The sequence below is a fragment of the Colias eurytheme genome, chromosome 14, assembly GCF_061535395.1.
Source record: "Colias eurytheme isolate Ceu_HAF_F1 chromosome 14, ilColEury1 Martin Lab GWU primary, whole genome shotgun sequence".
Taxonomy (NCBI): domain Eukaryota; kingdom Metazoa; phylum Arthropoda; class Insecta; order Lepidoptera; family Pieridae; genus Colias; species Colias eurytheme.
Genome location: NC_142993.1, coordinates 6,056,404 through 6,073,116, shown reverse-complemented (window position 1 = coordinate 6,073,116; position 16,713 = coordinate 6,056,404). Strand labels below are relative to the sequence as shown.

The 16,713-nt window shown below is 31.1% G+C and overlaps 1 protein-coding gene and 1 long non-coding RNA gene across 2 annotated transcripts in view; both read right to left on the bottom strand.

Moving 5' to 3' along the window:
- LOC149902919 (alkaline phosphatase-like) overlaps nucleotides 1-16,713 on the bottom strand; it is an 88,798-nt gene that overhangs the window by 29,216 nt on the left and 42,869 nt on the right. The window lies entirely within an intron of this gene.
- On the bottom strand, nucleotides 9,259-10,088 carry LOC149902921 (uncharacterized). The gene is made up of 2 exons (XR_016457464.1): nucleotides 9,816-10,088; nucleotides 9,259-9,458 (listed from the first exon to the last, which is right to left on the bottom strand). It is a non-coding gene; the product is annotated as an uncharacterized LOC149902921 (long non-coding RNA).

The following is a 16,713-nucleotide window of genomic DNA, read 5'->3' as shown; positions in this document are numbered from 1 at the left end:
TAAAAGTGTATGTACTTCATGTATTTCACGCCGCATTTTACGATATAAAGTCTCGAGCACGTGTAAAAGGTTTGAATGACCAATTCATTTTAATTTTTTGTGCACGTGCAGAATTTTGGCTTATACAATAATTACATAATGAATTGGAGATATGTATGAAATATCGCTCTCCTTGCATTAGAATAATCTCTACCTATTCATTTTATGAACTAGACACTTAATAGAAATTGCAGTTCATATCAATATGAACACCATTAAAGTCTCGAGAAGTTTATTTGCTTAATACGGTGATATTGTCTATAATGCTTCTCGTTGGTAATATTAATCATCCGTATCTATCACTAAGAGTTGTTATGAAGACGTTTTCACTGAACATCCGTCGCTAATGGCGAAACATTCTTCATACATTATAGTGTTCGGAGACATTTAGTTGGAAAATATCGTCTCTAGGGGAACATGGGATGTGATTAATAGCCATGAGCAATCTTAAGAAAGTGTTTTGTTTTTCTGAGCAACTTGACCCGGATTTACTATACGTATATTTTAAATGCTGCGTCATTGAACTCATTTATAATTTCGGCTTATTTGAGTAGTAAAAGGATTCGTGAGTTGAATGACAAATTGTTTTGCGCACGAGTAAAGCCTATTTATCTTTGTAATCATTGTTCATGATTAATAAGTATAAATAAAGAATGAATACCTACAAATACTCAAATTAAATCCGTCACGTTTCTAGAGTTCTAAAGCTTTTACATTGCGACGAACTTTCTGTTGGTAAAAAAATAAATAAAAATAATTTTGTCAACGGCCAGCAAAGTTTCAAAGTTGAATAAGAAAAAGAAAAATCTCTGGAATGTCGACCAGCAAAATCCGAGTGGACACGTGCTTCGCCTTAATTTTGCTCGTCGCAGAATTCCAACTTGTGTCCGGTCGTTTATTTGTCACATTTTTGCATGGAAGTTTGTAAGAACAAACTTCTATGCAAAGATATCCATTACACAGGACTTCACAAAAAGATACTAAAGATTGAGATTTTTACAATTTTCCACCACAGATTACTAAATTTACTTCTTATTTCAAATTTATAGACCATGGCATAGACCATAGTCTTAGATCTTTGAACGACCAATATAAGAAAGAAAATGTGACTCTGAAATAATCACAGACCGAATTATAGATAGATACATGATAGATATATGAATTTTGACTAATTAATATAAAATCGTAACTCGTCATTTTTTTTTTAACATTAAACCGGTATTTATAAAATCCTATGTTATCCTATGGCTTCCAATATTATTGTTAGTTTTGAAAGCGTTACAATTAAAAAATATGTATATTTTCAATACTACTACATTTTACAGCTACTTAGTAAATATTTCATACTTTGTAATGCATACTCTTTTGAGTACAAAGTTACTAGCGGACTCGATGAACTTTGTACCTACTTCTTCAAGAATTTCCAACTTCAAGAATTTTCTTTCATATTTTTTATGTGTTCGATGTTTCCATAGTTTCTGTTGATACTTTCAAGTCGGAAACGATTACGATAAAGGAATGGTCATAAAAATTCATTCAACTCATTCTAACTATACCTACTAATTACTATCACCGACTTTATTTTAAATTATAATTACGTGTTAGTAATGTTAAAAATATAATCATGAATGTGTTGAAGCACAATTTTCGTTAGTTTGTAATTTCACGAGATTATAATCTTACGTCTTTAATAAAATTTTACAGTGATATAATATACAAGTACATTTTATATAAAGTATAAATCAATATTAATACTCAATCAGTTATCCAACAACACAAAGCAAAGTAAAGCTTGTTTCACATAGTTTGTTTGAGCATTAATAGGGCTGAATAAGTTTCCGCGGTATTACTTCGTGGAACTATTCAAAACTGTGTAAAGTTAATTATTATATTCAAAGCGTTTACTTAAGACAAAATGGCGGGATTCATTTAAAATTTAGGCTCGACCGTGTTATTGAAAATTGTAATTTATGATTTTTGTAAACGTAAAAGTTTTCTTATGTTTAAAATAAATACTACCTACTCTTTAATATTACAGTTTTTCGATAAGCGGATTTCAGATTTGTTTAACAGAATGAGATAGAAATAAAAGTCTAATTGATTATTTTTGAAATATGTAGCTACTTTAATAGTTTTCAATATAACTTTGTTGAAAACAAACATTTTCTTTATGTACCTACTACCACTCGCTTAATATAAAACAACAATTTTGATAAAACTAACATCCGATTATGTCTGTCTTCTAAAATAAATATAGAGTAAACTTTTATAAAACGTATACCTAAAGAAGAAAATTTACTTTCACACTGCGATTTAAATATTTAAGATAAAGGAAAAGACATAGATTTTCCTCAAACTCTAATAAAGGAATTATTGAACTTATATCCTCATAATATCAGACGGTTTGGTTTGTCTTTATATATCTTTCAAGAGACAATGTCTGGACCAATATCTGGTAAGTAAATCCCTGGAGACATCATATTGATCAGTAATCTATAAATTTTTATATATTTTTCTTGAGTCAATAAGTGTACATTGTTTGGAAAGATATTATTAATGGCCAATCGAGAGTAAAGAAAATATCTTGAATTATTAGTAATAATGTTTGTTTTTTATCCTAATATTTTAATTGTACCTATCCTTGTCATTGTATCGGTACACTATAGAATGCTTCTGTATTTAGTTATGTTTGGAAGAAAACAAAGTTTACAAAACATTAATCAGATCACTAGAAAAATACACAATATTCAGTTGACAAGGAACCTCTAAATAAGTAATCAAAATCGCAACATTTCCAAACGTCCATCATTCAAAAACAAAAGAAATGTTAATGTGGAAAGTCTACAAAAATTATACGAAAATTTATACTTTTCTTCTTTTCTCGGAGACGTTATTCTTTGTTTCGTTTCTTGTCCTTTGTGGGTCAGACTTTATACTGAATGAACTGATGATAAAAATGAGCTATAAAATAGTCTTATTGTAGCTTCGTCTTCATTTTGGAGAGCAATAAGGATAAATGTTCATAAACATTTATTTTTTGGACACATTAATTGATCTAATCAATTCTTATAGTACTACAGTCTTTTCTGAATCTCTATAAATTATATTATATCTCTAACAGCATAAAGTGAGTTTAAAAGTAAAATTACATTTGTAATAATTTCATATACTCCTTACCATAACAATTCGAAAGTATATTTTATACAATACATACAATAGAAATATTATTTGGAGTCTGTCAGCATCTGCAGTTTCTCAACAATAACACGGTTTAGGATTACCCGAGTCAAATACTTGTACAATAAAATTGCAACGAACGACAATTTCATATTTTCCTGGAAATACGGTGAAGATGCGTTCTGTCCTCGTTGATTCAGACTTTACTTATAAAACATGAAAAGTTTCTGGAACAATCTAGAATCCTCCACAATCAGTGAATGTTTATTAGAACTTGATCACATCCTATCCTAGGAAGTATCCTACTAATCCTATTCTATCATACTAATATTATAAATGCGAATGTTTATGATGATGGATGTGTGTGTATGTGTGCGTATGTTTGTTACTCTTTCATGCAAATACTACTGAACCGATTACAATGAATTGTAGCACACATATAGATGATAACTTGGATTCATACATAGGATAGGTTTTATACCGGAAATCCTACGAGAACGGGAACTTTACGGGTTCTTCTTTGAAAACGCGGGCGAAGTCGCGGGTGGAAAGCTAGTTATTTATAATAAAAGCAATTAGTGATATAAAACGGAGGAACTACGAGCTAATTAAATTTCTAGAATACTTGTAATAACGTGACCCGCTTATTATCTGAATCGTATAATATAATGATATACTTATTATCAAAACTTTATTATATTCACGAAATTAAATATCGTTATTTTTGTGTGCAATTTCTAAACATTTAAAAGTTTTTAAACATTGTCACTGTCAGGATTTAACTCAATGTTAAAAAAATTATAATAGACTTTATTTTTTGATCAAAACATGCAGTGGGACCATGAAGCTATTCGATACTTGCATACAAATGCAGTTAAAAAGCGATTTGGCAAACAAAAAATTTGGTTGCAAATAAAATTTAATATTATGCCGCAAAAAATCTAAAATACCTGAAGAAATTTCCAAAAAATTACCCCTAATCATTTTCAAAGACATCCGTCATAAATTTATTAATTTTACAGTTTTGATTGAAAGTTTCATTGCAGAGATAATTAAAGATAATCCCGTCAAGTACCTAAATTAGACATAGATAATCACAAAAAAAATGAGAAAAATCTTGGTTAAATTCCAGAAAAATCAGTTCAATATTATCTATATACATATAATAAAATCGTAGCAAAGTCAAAACTGTACATTGAATATTTTTTAAAAGAATACATAATCCATGATCTATTTAATCGATATAGAAGCCAAAAACATAGTTTTTAGAATTTTTGTCTGTTTGTCTGTTTGTCTGTTTGTCTGTATGTTTGTCCAGGCTAATCTCGAAAAGTACTGCATAGATTGACTTCAAATTTTGCATGAATATTACTAACAGTTCGAGTGAGGCTTTTTTAAACATATTATCATGCTATCACCTCCGGGGGAGGAGCTGTGAACCTTTTTTTTTACTTACGTATTCCGTGTATTACGACAGCGTACAATCTAAAGACTCATGTTTAAATGTTGGTTTCGGGTAAGCCATGCTATTATCTAGCTTTACACAATAAAAACTATGTCATTTACGTAATTTGGGCAGAGAATCAGTTTAATGAATTTATTAGTATACAAATTTGAAACAGCGCCATCTATGAGATTTCGTAAAAATCAAATCAATTTACATGTTAACACTACTGGACACAATGTTAAAAATTAATAATTTAAATATAATTATGTTATTTATTTATTTAACTCTTTAACCCATATCTTCCCTTCCCTATAAGGTGCGCTTATAATTCGTGTGAACTGTGAATATACTACATTTTTAAAAGTGAGGGTAGATGTTTATTATTTTAAGTCAAACTAGACACCATTACAGTTAATCTAATATTGATTGTGTTCATTGGTTACATTTTTAAAAATCTTCGTGTTTTAAAAATTCGATAACGAGGCGGGACTCGAACGAGCATTCTTTAGTGGTCGAATTTTTTCTATTCTTTATAAATTTATTGTTTATGAATTTTTATTTATAAACAATGCAAATAAAATGCATTAGCAAATGTTCTCCGTGATTACTTATAAATTGTCATAACTTTTTTATTTATGAACCGATTGACATGGATTAAACACTAAATGTTAAATGAAGATTACCACAATACATTAGTGAAAACCGCATCTAAATCGGATAAGCCGTTTCTGAGATTAGCGTGCACAAACATACATACAAACAGACAAAAAAAATTTTAACTACAGTTTTGGGTTCAAGATCGATTTAATAATAACACCTGCTAATTTTTTTCTACATATTTTCATTGTACAGACATCGCTTTTCCACAATTTTATTATATGTATTGATGATGATGATGAATGATGATTATAATTTATAACACTCTCAGTCCGTTTCAACTTAATTTTTATTCACTCGCATCAGTGCCACCTAAAAAATCTGTATATCGAAATTCGAGCAAAGCTAAGAAAATGAGAAATAAGAGTTCTCAAGGATCGTTAGAGGTAAGAGGCTTACTATTGACCGAAAACAACATGTGTTATGCCGAGAACCTGAAATCGCTTCACAACGAGAATTGCGGCTCACAGCTGACCGCGAACGGCATGTACTATCCTGTGAGACCGAAACCTTCACTGAGAGGGTATAACGTCTCACAGCTGACCGCAAATGGCATATTTTATCTCGATAATCTGAAACTTTTACTCAATATGAAGACCGTTTGACAAATGATAGGGTGCACCATAATATTATTCGATCTCTTGAAGATGAACATGAGCATAAGCAATGACTAGAGTAGGGACGCGAATATTACCATTATTTGAGACAAGTACGATTAATAAGTTTGTTTAATGAAAGATTAAGAATTGAAACTATTTGGTCTCTTGAAACGGACGAATAGCGAGAGGCCCGTCTTACTGTAGACAGATTTCGAGTCTTAATGACTTAGAGGTAAACATAGAAGATCAATCTACGAATTCGGTGGTGTGGTCCGACAAATATAAAAGTGGGTTTGCTTATAACCTCACAATTGATTACAGATCATCTTCTGTATAGGCGATATTAACGTAGTATGTTCTTTTTGTAATGCTTTAAAGAGGAGTAAGGAGTCGGCTTTCGTTTGAAGACACACCAGAACCTTTGAAATCACTACTTTTAGAGGAACATGTGCAATCTAAACAGTTCTTAGACAATATTCGCTCTTATAGTAGTGCGTTTTAAATGATCCTTTGGTGCTCAACAATTATCAGAGGATCCTTTCATGCTTACTTTTAAGATACAAGGTCAAGTTTATCATTTGATAGGATCCCTTTTGCCTGAAGGCCAACCTAAGTTTCTTCAAATATATTTTGTATTCGACTACAACGAATAGTCGAATACATGAAATCAATATTTCTCGAATTTAAAATATTACAATTTTTCCTACGGTAGGGCGACGAATGTATTATCGCATAGTAACGGAGGGGAACTCACGGGGGGTCGAGTGACGCGGGCCACGTACCACAAACATGCTTAGTTTATTGTACCGAGCGCGAAAGAAAGTCATCGTGTTTTTAGTAAAATTACTATGTAAACTAACGTAATTTAATACTTAGGTACATATTATATAATGATGCGCTCAAACTGTTAATCTACATTTAATTTAGATTATTATTTGAATTACTAAGTAATGTAGAATTTAAATCAAATTCACTCATGTTTTCCTCAGATTTTCGATGTCCTCCGATTTTAAGATTTTCTTATCAGAGTATTCAATTTTAATGTAGTTAATTTTTATAAGAGACAATTAAGAACATTCAAAAATAAAGTGTCACGTTTTTTTTTTAAACGACGAATGACGAAAAACGACGTAATCGCGGACGAAGTCGCGGGCAACAGCTAGTCATTTATATTTTATAAAGATACTATCAAAGTAACTACATCAATATGAGTGGGAAAAACCAGCGAAGCTTCTTATGGGGTAACTATGGCTATTATCTCATTCGACCTCTACAAAGAAAAGCGGTTTCGGAGGAAATTCTTTTTACTTTTAGTTGTTCGTTTATTTGACAATTTTATGTTTACTGTACACAATTTCACAATTTATATCCCTACTAATATTATAAATGCGAAAGTAACTCAGCTGTCTGTCTGTCTGTCTGTTATGCTTTCCCGCTTCAACGAACGAACATATTATTATGAGTGTTTTTTTTTATAAATTTCTAATATTTTTAACACAATTATATTTCTACAAATAACATAGAACAGTAAAAGATTTATATTTATATTAAAGTTTTGTTCTTACTTACTTATTTATATTTATATTAAAGTTTTGTTCTTACAATAATAACTTAAACCCAAAACACGTGAGAATTTATTTGAATTTAAAACGTACGTGTAAAAGTGTTAAAAGCTTATCTCAATGTAGGAGAATTTGCGGTTATGTGCTGATGGAAACATTTTCGTATTTTTACCCGAACCGAGATGTGGGCGTTGCAGACGAATCGACACATAAATAAGAGTCTTTTGGATTTCATTGGGTAATACAAAATTCAATTTAACGCAAATTTCAATTTAGATTTATCCGTATTCAGTTACCTGATTTGGATAGAACGTTGTATAATACCAAATTGTGTATTAAATGTGTATTTCTCGCTTTTTATACAGTTTTTTTTTTTCATTCCTATGAATGAAAACAAAAAAATGTGTCAACTAAGAGAAAGAGTCTTTGGTCTTATTGTCCGAAAAACAAAGTTTTCAGGTTTCAGTCCATCGCGAAAATAATGAATTCTTTCCGACTGTATTTTTACTTAAAAACTTTTTTAAGTGCCAACGAACCAAATCAGGCCAATATTTAACAAAGACATTAATTACTACTAGCCTTGCCTGCTTTTCACATTTAAATTTTCATTTGAGGCGAAATAAAACAGTTCTATCGTTGAGCTTTTGGATTTATTATCCTGTCATATTACGTAGGAGACATAGTCCATTGAATAAAATGCTTGGACTTTCTGTCTTTCTGTTTCTGTTTTCTCTTCTAAAAGAAACTATTGCAATAATAATACCTCGGTACCTACATTTAAATGTCTAATTTAAATGAAGGTATTTAATCTCAATTGAACATCACCTTTTAAATTATAAATCGATTCATTAATTTGTTAATAGCGATATAATCAAATCGGAACATTCTAAATTTTGCGTGTGCGTTTATTATTTATAATTCAGCTTGAATAATGGAACATAATGATTTTGCGATATTGTCGAATTTATCAATTAATTTCGTAATATATCGAAATGATCAGTCATGCGTACGTTGAGTTTTTAGGAGCTAGGGTTTAATAAAATCGAGGCTGATTATTTCACGCTTAAATTCTGTTGGATGGTGTTCATAAGTCAATCGTACTATGCTTGTTAGTCCATTGAATGAGTCCCTCCAAGGGGGGTCTAGAGTGCGTGAGTTAGTAACGTAAGATGTTTCTTCGGAAACATGTCAAGAGTCCCTAGGTAATAAACATACTAAAACCCCGGGACACTAGGAGGAGCCCCGGAGTGGGGGGAGGGGGGGAAAGGGTCCATTTTTTCATTTTTCGCTTAAATCTCAAAAACGGTACATGTTAGAGAAAAACTTTTAAGGAAAAATTGAAAGGCCATAAAATTATCTACAAGTTGTACCTAAATCATTTTTTCCTATATCCTACCGTTTCTGAGTTATACGCAGTAAACAATGATTTTGGCTCAAACAATTTCCCCATACTAGGGTCAACTCATCTAATTCTGTGACAAAACAGAATATGAAAAAAAAAACAGGTTAAACTTTATAAATTTTATTTTTATTTTTAATAGGAACATTAATCAATCTTCTATTTATCATATGGAGCAAGTGTAATCTTAACACATATGAATTAACTCAGCGTAAAATGAGCTTAATCAAACCGCGATGACTTGTCTAATTCTGTGACAATCACCATAATTCGGTGATAGTACTTCTCTAATTCTGTTATAACCGAATTAAGTGAGTATTTATTATTTTTTAACACAAAAGTAAAAAAAAAATACAATTAATAAAAAATATAAACATATTGAAAGTAATAATTATGTATTTATTTATCAATGAGAAATTATCAAAAGAGGGGAACCATAAAAAATTAATATTGGACTTTATAATTGTTTGTGTGAACAGTGTACAGACTCATTTTTGACTGCAGAATATTTTGAATTGCGGATGTCAGCGTTGTTTCATTATATTTTCTATTTTTATTTTTGTCTTCCTCCATGCTGTCTAAAATAAAAAAAATAACTCACTTAATTATGTGATAAAAAAATAACGGACTTTTTTAAAATGCTTGAAAGCGATCCTACTTTTAAACCTGAGTAAAAATAAATATTTTCTGACTTAAACGACTAACGTATACGTACTAAAAACAATTATTTATACACGAATTGAAAATAATAAAAATTTGCTTGGTTAATTCGGTGACACTGTTTTGAGTTGCAATCTTGAAAATCGTTAACTTTTTGAACCCAGGAAATAAGGTATTATGCAAAAACAAATGAAAAATTACTAAAACCTTTATCGGTATCAACAAGAATATGTTTTTAACAATTAATTGTCAAAGTATCATGAACTTACACTCACCTTTTCTATTTAAAATTAATTAAATAATGACAGCACAGTTGCACGCTACCGGTGAAACGTCAAACATGGCGGGCGCAGTGACAAATCCCGTGATTGTTACTATCTCACCCGCACGATTTTAACAAAAATTTGTACACGAAAAGAAGCTTTATTACCATACCATAGGGTTAATTTTAATGTATTGGATTTTACTCCTATAACGCTGTAAAAGAGTCCAAACGTTGTATCTCCGAATTAAGTGAGTCACATAATTAGGTGAGTTTACCCTACACATCAATCGATCAAAAAATATTTCTTTCTTCCAAAAAACTCAAATGTGCAACTTGTAACCGGTACTGATAGATTGCTCTTAATTAGGTCTATAATTGGTAAAATAAACACATTCCTCCATGGAAGCCTTTAGGAGGAATCGATTGTCAAAATATTATATTAGGGCAATTTGAGTTACTGAACTTGATCTTTTTATTTTTTTCTTCCAAAAAACTCAAAAGTGCAACTTGTGACCGGTACATATAGATTGCTCATAATTAGGTCTATCATTGACAAAAATACCAGATTCCACCACGGAGGCGTTTACGGGGAATTGAATTTTATTAGGGTAGTTACGATACTTGGACTTTTTATTTTTTTTCTTCCAAAAAACTCAAAAGTGCAACTTGTGACTGGTACAGATAGATTGCTCTTAATAAGGTCTATAATTGGTAAAATAAACACATTCCTCCATGGAAGCCTTTAGGAGGAATCGATTGTCAAAATATTATATTAGGGTAGTTTGAGTTACTGAACTTTATCTTTTTATTTTTTTCTTCCAAAAAACTCAAAAGTGCAACTTGTCACCAGTACTGATAGTTTGCTCTTAATTAGGTCTATAATTGGTAAAATAAACACATTCCACCGTGGAAGCCTTTAGGAGGAATCGATTGTCAAAATATTATATTAGGGTAGTTTGAGTTACTGAACTTGATCTTTTTATTTTTTTCTTCCAAAAAACTCAAAAGTGCAACTTGTGACCGGTACAGATAGATTGCTCATAATTAGGTCTATCATTGATAAAAATACTAGATTCCACCACGGAGGCGTTTACGGGGAATTGAATTTTATTAGGGTAGTTACGATACTTGAACTTTCTATTTTTTTTCTTCCAAAAAACTCAAAAGTGCAACTTGTGACCGGTACCGATAGATTGCTCATAGTTAGGTCTATCATTGATAAAAAAACCAGATTCCACCATGGAGGCGTTTAGGAGGTATTGAATTTTATTAGGGTAGTTACGATACTTGAACTTTTTAACTAACTACCCTAATAAAATTCAATTCCCCGTAAACGCCTCCATGGTGGAATCTGGTAATTTTATCAATGATAGACCTAATTATGAGCAATCTATCTGTACCGGTCACAAGTTGCACTTTTGAGTTTTTTGGAAGAAAAAAAATAAAAAGTCCAAGTATCGTAACTACCCTAATAAAATCCAATTCCCCGTAAACGCCTCCGGGGTGGAATCTGGTATTTTTATCAATGATAGACCTAATTATGAGCAATCTATCTGTACCGGTCACAAGTTGCACTTTTGAGTTTTTTGGAAGAAAAAAATAAAAAGATCAAGTTCAGTAACTCAAACTACCATAATATAATATTTTGACAATCTTTTCCTCCTAAAGCCTTCCATGGAGGAATGTGTTTATTTTACCAATTATAGACCTAATTAAGAGCAATCTATCAGTACCGGTCACAAGTTGCACATTTTAGTTTTTTGGAAGAAAGAAATATTTTTTGATCGATTGATGTGGAAATTGTTTGAGCCAAAATCATGTTTTACTGCGTATAACTCAGAAACGGTACCATATAGGAAAAAATGATTCAGGTACAACTTGTAGATAATTTTATGGCCTTTCAACTTTTTCTTAAAAGTTTTTCTCTAACATGTACTGTTTTTTAGATTTAAGCGAAAAATGAAAAAATGGACCCTTTCCCCCCCTCCCCCCACTCCGGGGCTCCTCCTAGTGTTCCGGGGTTTTAGTATGTTTATTACCTAGGGACTCTTGACATGTTTCCGAAGAAACATCTTACGTTACTAACTCACGCACTCTAGACCCCCCTTGGAGGGACTCATTCAATGGACTAACAAGCATAGTACGATTGACTTATGAACACCATCCAACAGAATTTAAGCGTGAAATAATCAGCCTCGATTTTATTAAACCCTAGCTCCTAAAAACTCAACGTACGCATGACTGATCATTTCGATATATTACGAAATTAATTGATAAATTCGACAATATCGCAAAATCATTATGTTCCATTATTCAAGCTGAATTATAAATAATAAACGCACACGCAAAATTTAGAATGTTCCGATTTGATTATATCGCTATTAACAAATTAATGAATCGATTTATAATTTAAAAGGTGATGTTCAATTGAGATTAAATACCTTCATTTAAATTAGACATTTAAATGTAGGTACCGAGGTATTATTATTGCAATAGTTTCTTTTAGAAGAGAAAACAGAAACAGAAAGACAGAAAGTCCAAGCATTTCTCACGACTAATGCCTATTTCATGTCAGATGAAGATCTATTTTTTATTGAAGGTAAAATAAGAGTAAAGTTCTTTTAGTGAGTGCTTTTAGCACTAGTATATTTCGGAACTTTCATATAGTAAAAACAACCAACGAAAATAAATGATCAATAATAATGTAATAAAATAGAAAGCATTTTCTCTGTAATTGCCCTATAATTTATAAAATTCAATATTTAAATCCTTATATGTGTTTTGGTTTTAAAAACCATCGAGCTGATATAATTTTTACCGACGAAGAAGTTAAACCTATACCTATAGAAATGTAAATCTCACAGCGAGAATCAAAGAAATCAATTTATTTAAAAAGTGCGACATTCAAGTCATTTGCAGGGCTGAAGTTGGTCCGTAAAAAGTTTCTGGCGTTTATTTTTCCCGCTCTAATTTATTCACTTGTTCCGTGAACTTGGTAACTTGGATGGTATTCAATTAGCAGAATTTCTGTCGTTTGTCACTGCCAGTTTCGGTTTATTGGTTTTTTATGGACACATTAGTGAAGACTTCTAGCTACGAGACTACGAGTATTCCCATGTGATTGTTCAAGTGATGGATTGGAACTTGGAAGAATATGTCGATAGTGTTTTACTTATGAACACATTAATCTGTTTGATATGAGCATTCCATTTGCTTTGCTAGTTAATTTTAAGAATTATTATTTGTTAGTGTTCGTTTGTTCAAGTTTGTTATATTTAGTTTTGCTAACACAAATCAGCTAAAATCAGCTCTTCGATAATGAAGATTTACCACTGAAACCATCCAGTCTTAACAGAGTACATGTTCAATTTAGTACCCTTATAATTACAACCTTACAATTAAAGTGAAACTTTTATTACATCGTCTCAAACTTTTTGGTCTGTGTAGCGCATGTCGCGTGACGGTCGGCTGCCGAGTAGGTATAAAGCAGTGTTCGGAACCGTTCGAACAGTTTCACTTTTACCGTGGTTTCATAAAACCACACAACATTTTTTTCCTTATAATTAAGTATCAATTTTTATTAAATCCAAACGCAAAACATCCAGCATAAATTTATACAACAACCGACATTAACACAAGAAGCTACTCCAGAAAAATTACAATAATTTCCCAAGCTCACGGCGACTTTGAATATCCGCCGTAAATCCGTAATGCGTATTTGATGTAACATCAATTTGTTGAAAGGATTTACTCTACACTTATATAACGATATTTTCAACACTAGTGCTTCATTTATCACAGGAGCAATAAAGACGCACCGCTATATATTCCTGTCGGGCAACACATCGTTGTTAATGACGCAAAGATACGCCTGTAGAATTAAGAAGTACTCGAAAATATTGTTTTGGTGGTACCAATTTTAATTTTTAAATGTGTCGTATAATAATAAACTTAATCCTCGTCTTGGTTTCACGCGTATTAATTTTTGGAGTAGGTATCAAAATAAAACTTTATTTAATAAAGTATCATATTTACGAGATATTCAAATAAACAAACATAAAACACTTTCATAAATTATTACGGCACTTTGATTGTAACACGATCTATTTAATATTAAAGAGAATAAGATAAGATACATACTATTTATTCAGCTCCCTAAAGAACATTCAAGATATCACACCGATGGTCGTTGCCGAAAAATAAAAGTAGGTGCGTATTAATATTTGATCTCCGAAGAACCTAAAAATGAGAATTTATTCCCTCATAGATTTCTATCTCGCGAAGTTGAATGGAGGAATATAAAGTGTATATTTCGATGGTATCAAAAGTAAAGACAATGAATCCACGAAGAAGATAACATATAAATGAGTGATAAAAAAATAATGGCCTTACTACTTGGATGAATATTATGTTTCTTAGTTTATATAATATTAATCTTGCAGTTTCGTGCAATATTTGTACAAAATATGAATAAATTATGTGATTTAATCATCATGTAATTTTATGAAATAAAACTACTACTCTAATAAAAATACTCGTACACTTTAGACATAGATTCTGGAAAAATCTAGTAATTTTATTTTACTCATAATTTAAAGTGTTTAAATCTAACTAGACAGTAATGTTAACATTTAAGCGTTCCTGCCAAAATACCGAAAGAGATTTTTTTACCATTAAATATTTCAGGACTATTTACGTAATAAAACTACTCTATATACTTTGTATAAAAGCTGCAGAAAAATCCGAGTCGCATTGTAAAAATCCTTCTCCACTGCTACTAAATTCCTTAAGATATAAGTTTTAACGATATCATAGCGACTCAGAAAACTTCCCAACAAACGTTGCTATGTGCTCGATAAAGGTTTATCACAACATTTGGTAGAACGAAACATTTTCACATACGCAACATGACGTAAGTTAACGCACTTTCGAGTGCTATGGCTGAAAATAATGCCTCTTTACCCGTATAGCATCTGCGCTATAAAACACCCGAGCTTACTTATATTTTCTAGCAAACAAACATAATATTGAGGAATATCCCAAATAAAAATATATTTCCCTTGTAATTCATTGAACGCGAGCGATTCGTCTTTTTAATACTCGAGAATTTCAATTGGGCAAGGAAATATGTATAATTAAATTGTTTGAAACTAAAGCTCAATTTAAATGTTTTCGCTTTGAGAAAATTAATATTAATAAGTCACTGATTCCACATTTCTTAACATTGAAACACAATTAACAAACCTTATTTATAAAATAGTTTATACACAAAAATATTCGTAGAGTCCATCAAATACTTTCGCATTAATGAATATTTAAAATATATAGGTACGTAGATTATAATTTATATTATTATATTTTTACGTAACTAATCCTATTCCAGTGATTGTGGTTAAGGTTGGAGAGAACCGTTAATACTAGTATTATTTGACCATGTTGAATAGCAATGCTAATGACGACCGAAATTTGCACCCAGTGTGCGAGTTACAGTATAGTATTGTTAACTAAGCCGTTACAACCGTGATAATCAATATTAACAGTTCATTTATTTAATGATTATCAATTAATAAAAATAATAGCGTTATATTATATAAGTAAGTATAAACTACAATATTATCCACTAAAATTTTAAAATTCTCTCGTAACTATCACTATTAAGAATTATATTTCTAGATCCATAAAATATATCACTCATAAAATATTACGATAAAAGCGACACTAAACGAAAGCTTTATAACCAGTCACATACTCACAGTTTCCAACGCTGAAGAATATTCTAATATGGCAATTTACAAAAACATGTACGTCACGTCGCGGTCGGCTGTGTAATAATGAAATGTGGAAGATGTGTGCAAAAGGGAATACCTCCAAGTGCGTAATGCCTTGTATTATATTTAATAACTTAACCCCAGGTCTCGTGAGAAGCCCAGTAAAGACGTTAGACGCGTTGTCACCTACGCCTTCTATAGTTTCAGGTCAGGTCACTAATAAAAGCTTGTTACTTAAACATTGTAAGGCGTTGCAGGAGACTGTATTGTTTGGTGGAAAATATTCTCTATGTGGCGTCCATCTAGGGCATATAAATAATGGACGCAAAGGAACGCATTCTCTTTTACAACCTAAAAGGAGGTTACACGTGTCTCTTAAATACCAACACTTCCTTGTTCAAAACTTGCTAATGTTTTTTTTCAAATAAACTAAGAATCTTACTTACTGCGAGCATAAACAAAAAAGGACCCTTAAAATATAAATGAAGCGCGTTTTCAAAAAGGCATATTACCTAAACTATTATCCGATAGGGACCAATTGTACATGTAATAATAATTTAACATGCAAACAACAACATAATATGTTAAATTTTGTTACATTCTCGCTATTATTGAAAACCGAAGACTAATTTTAGTTTCGATAAAATACCGCATGCGTTAAAACGTATGTATGTAAAATAAACACTATCAAGAGCTGTGGACTTTTGTTATATTGAAATTTGAAAGCTTATTATAACATGCGATAAATTTTAATACGCCTATATTGCGTTGTATTATATATAACTGTACATATTATTTAAAGGTATAATAAACTAATTCGTAGTCTACTGTATTTTATATTAGATTATTATATTTTATTTATGCATTAGGTAAATGTATTTTAATAATTTTCTTTAAGCGCGTAGTCAGTTTTCAACGCTATGCTTGATATTAATTCTTTAGTCTTCAATATAGATCGATAATTCACCCCTTCTTTTTACATTCAAGTGAAATCTGTAATTAAAAAGCAGCCATAGAAGCTTCAATAAAAGAAGTAAATGAATAGCTGAAGCTTCATCTGTTAATAACGCAACCTCAAACAGGTCTCAGGTGTATTGTCGAATGAGATTTCGAATCTAGATTTATTTGCTGTTCGTAATA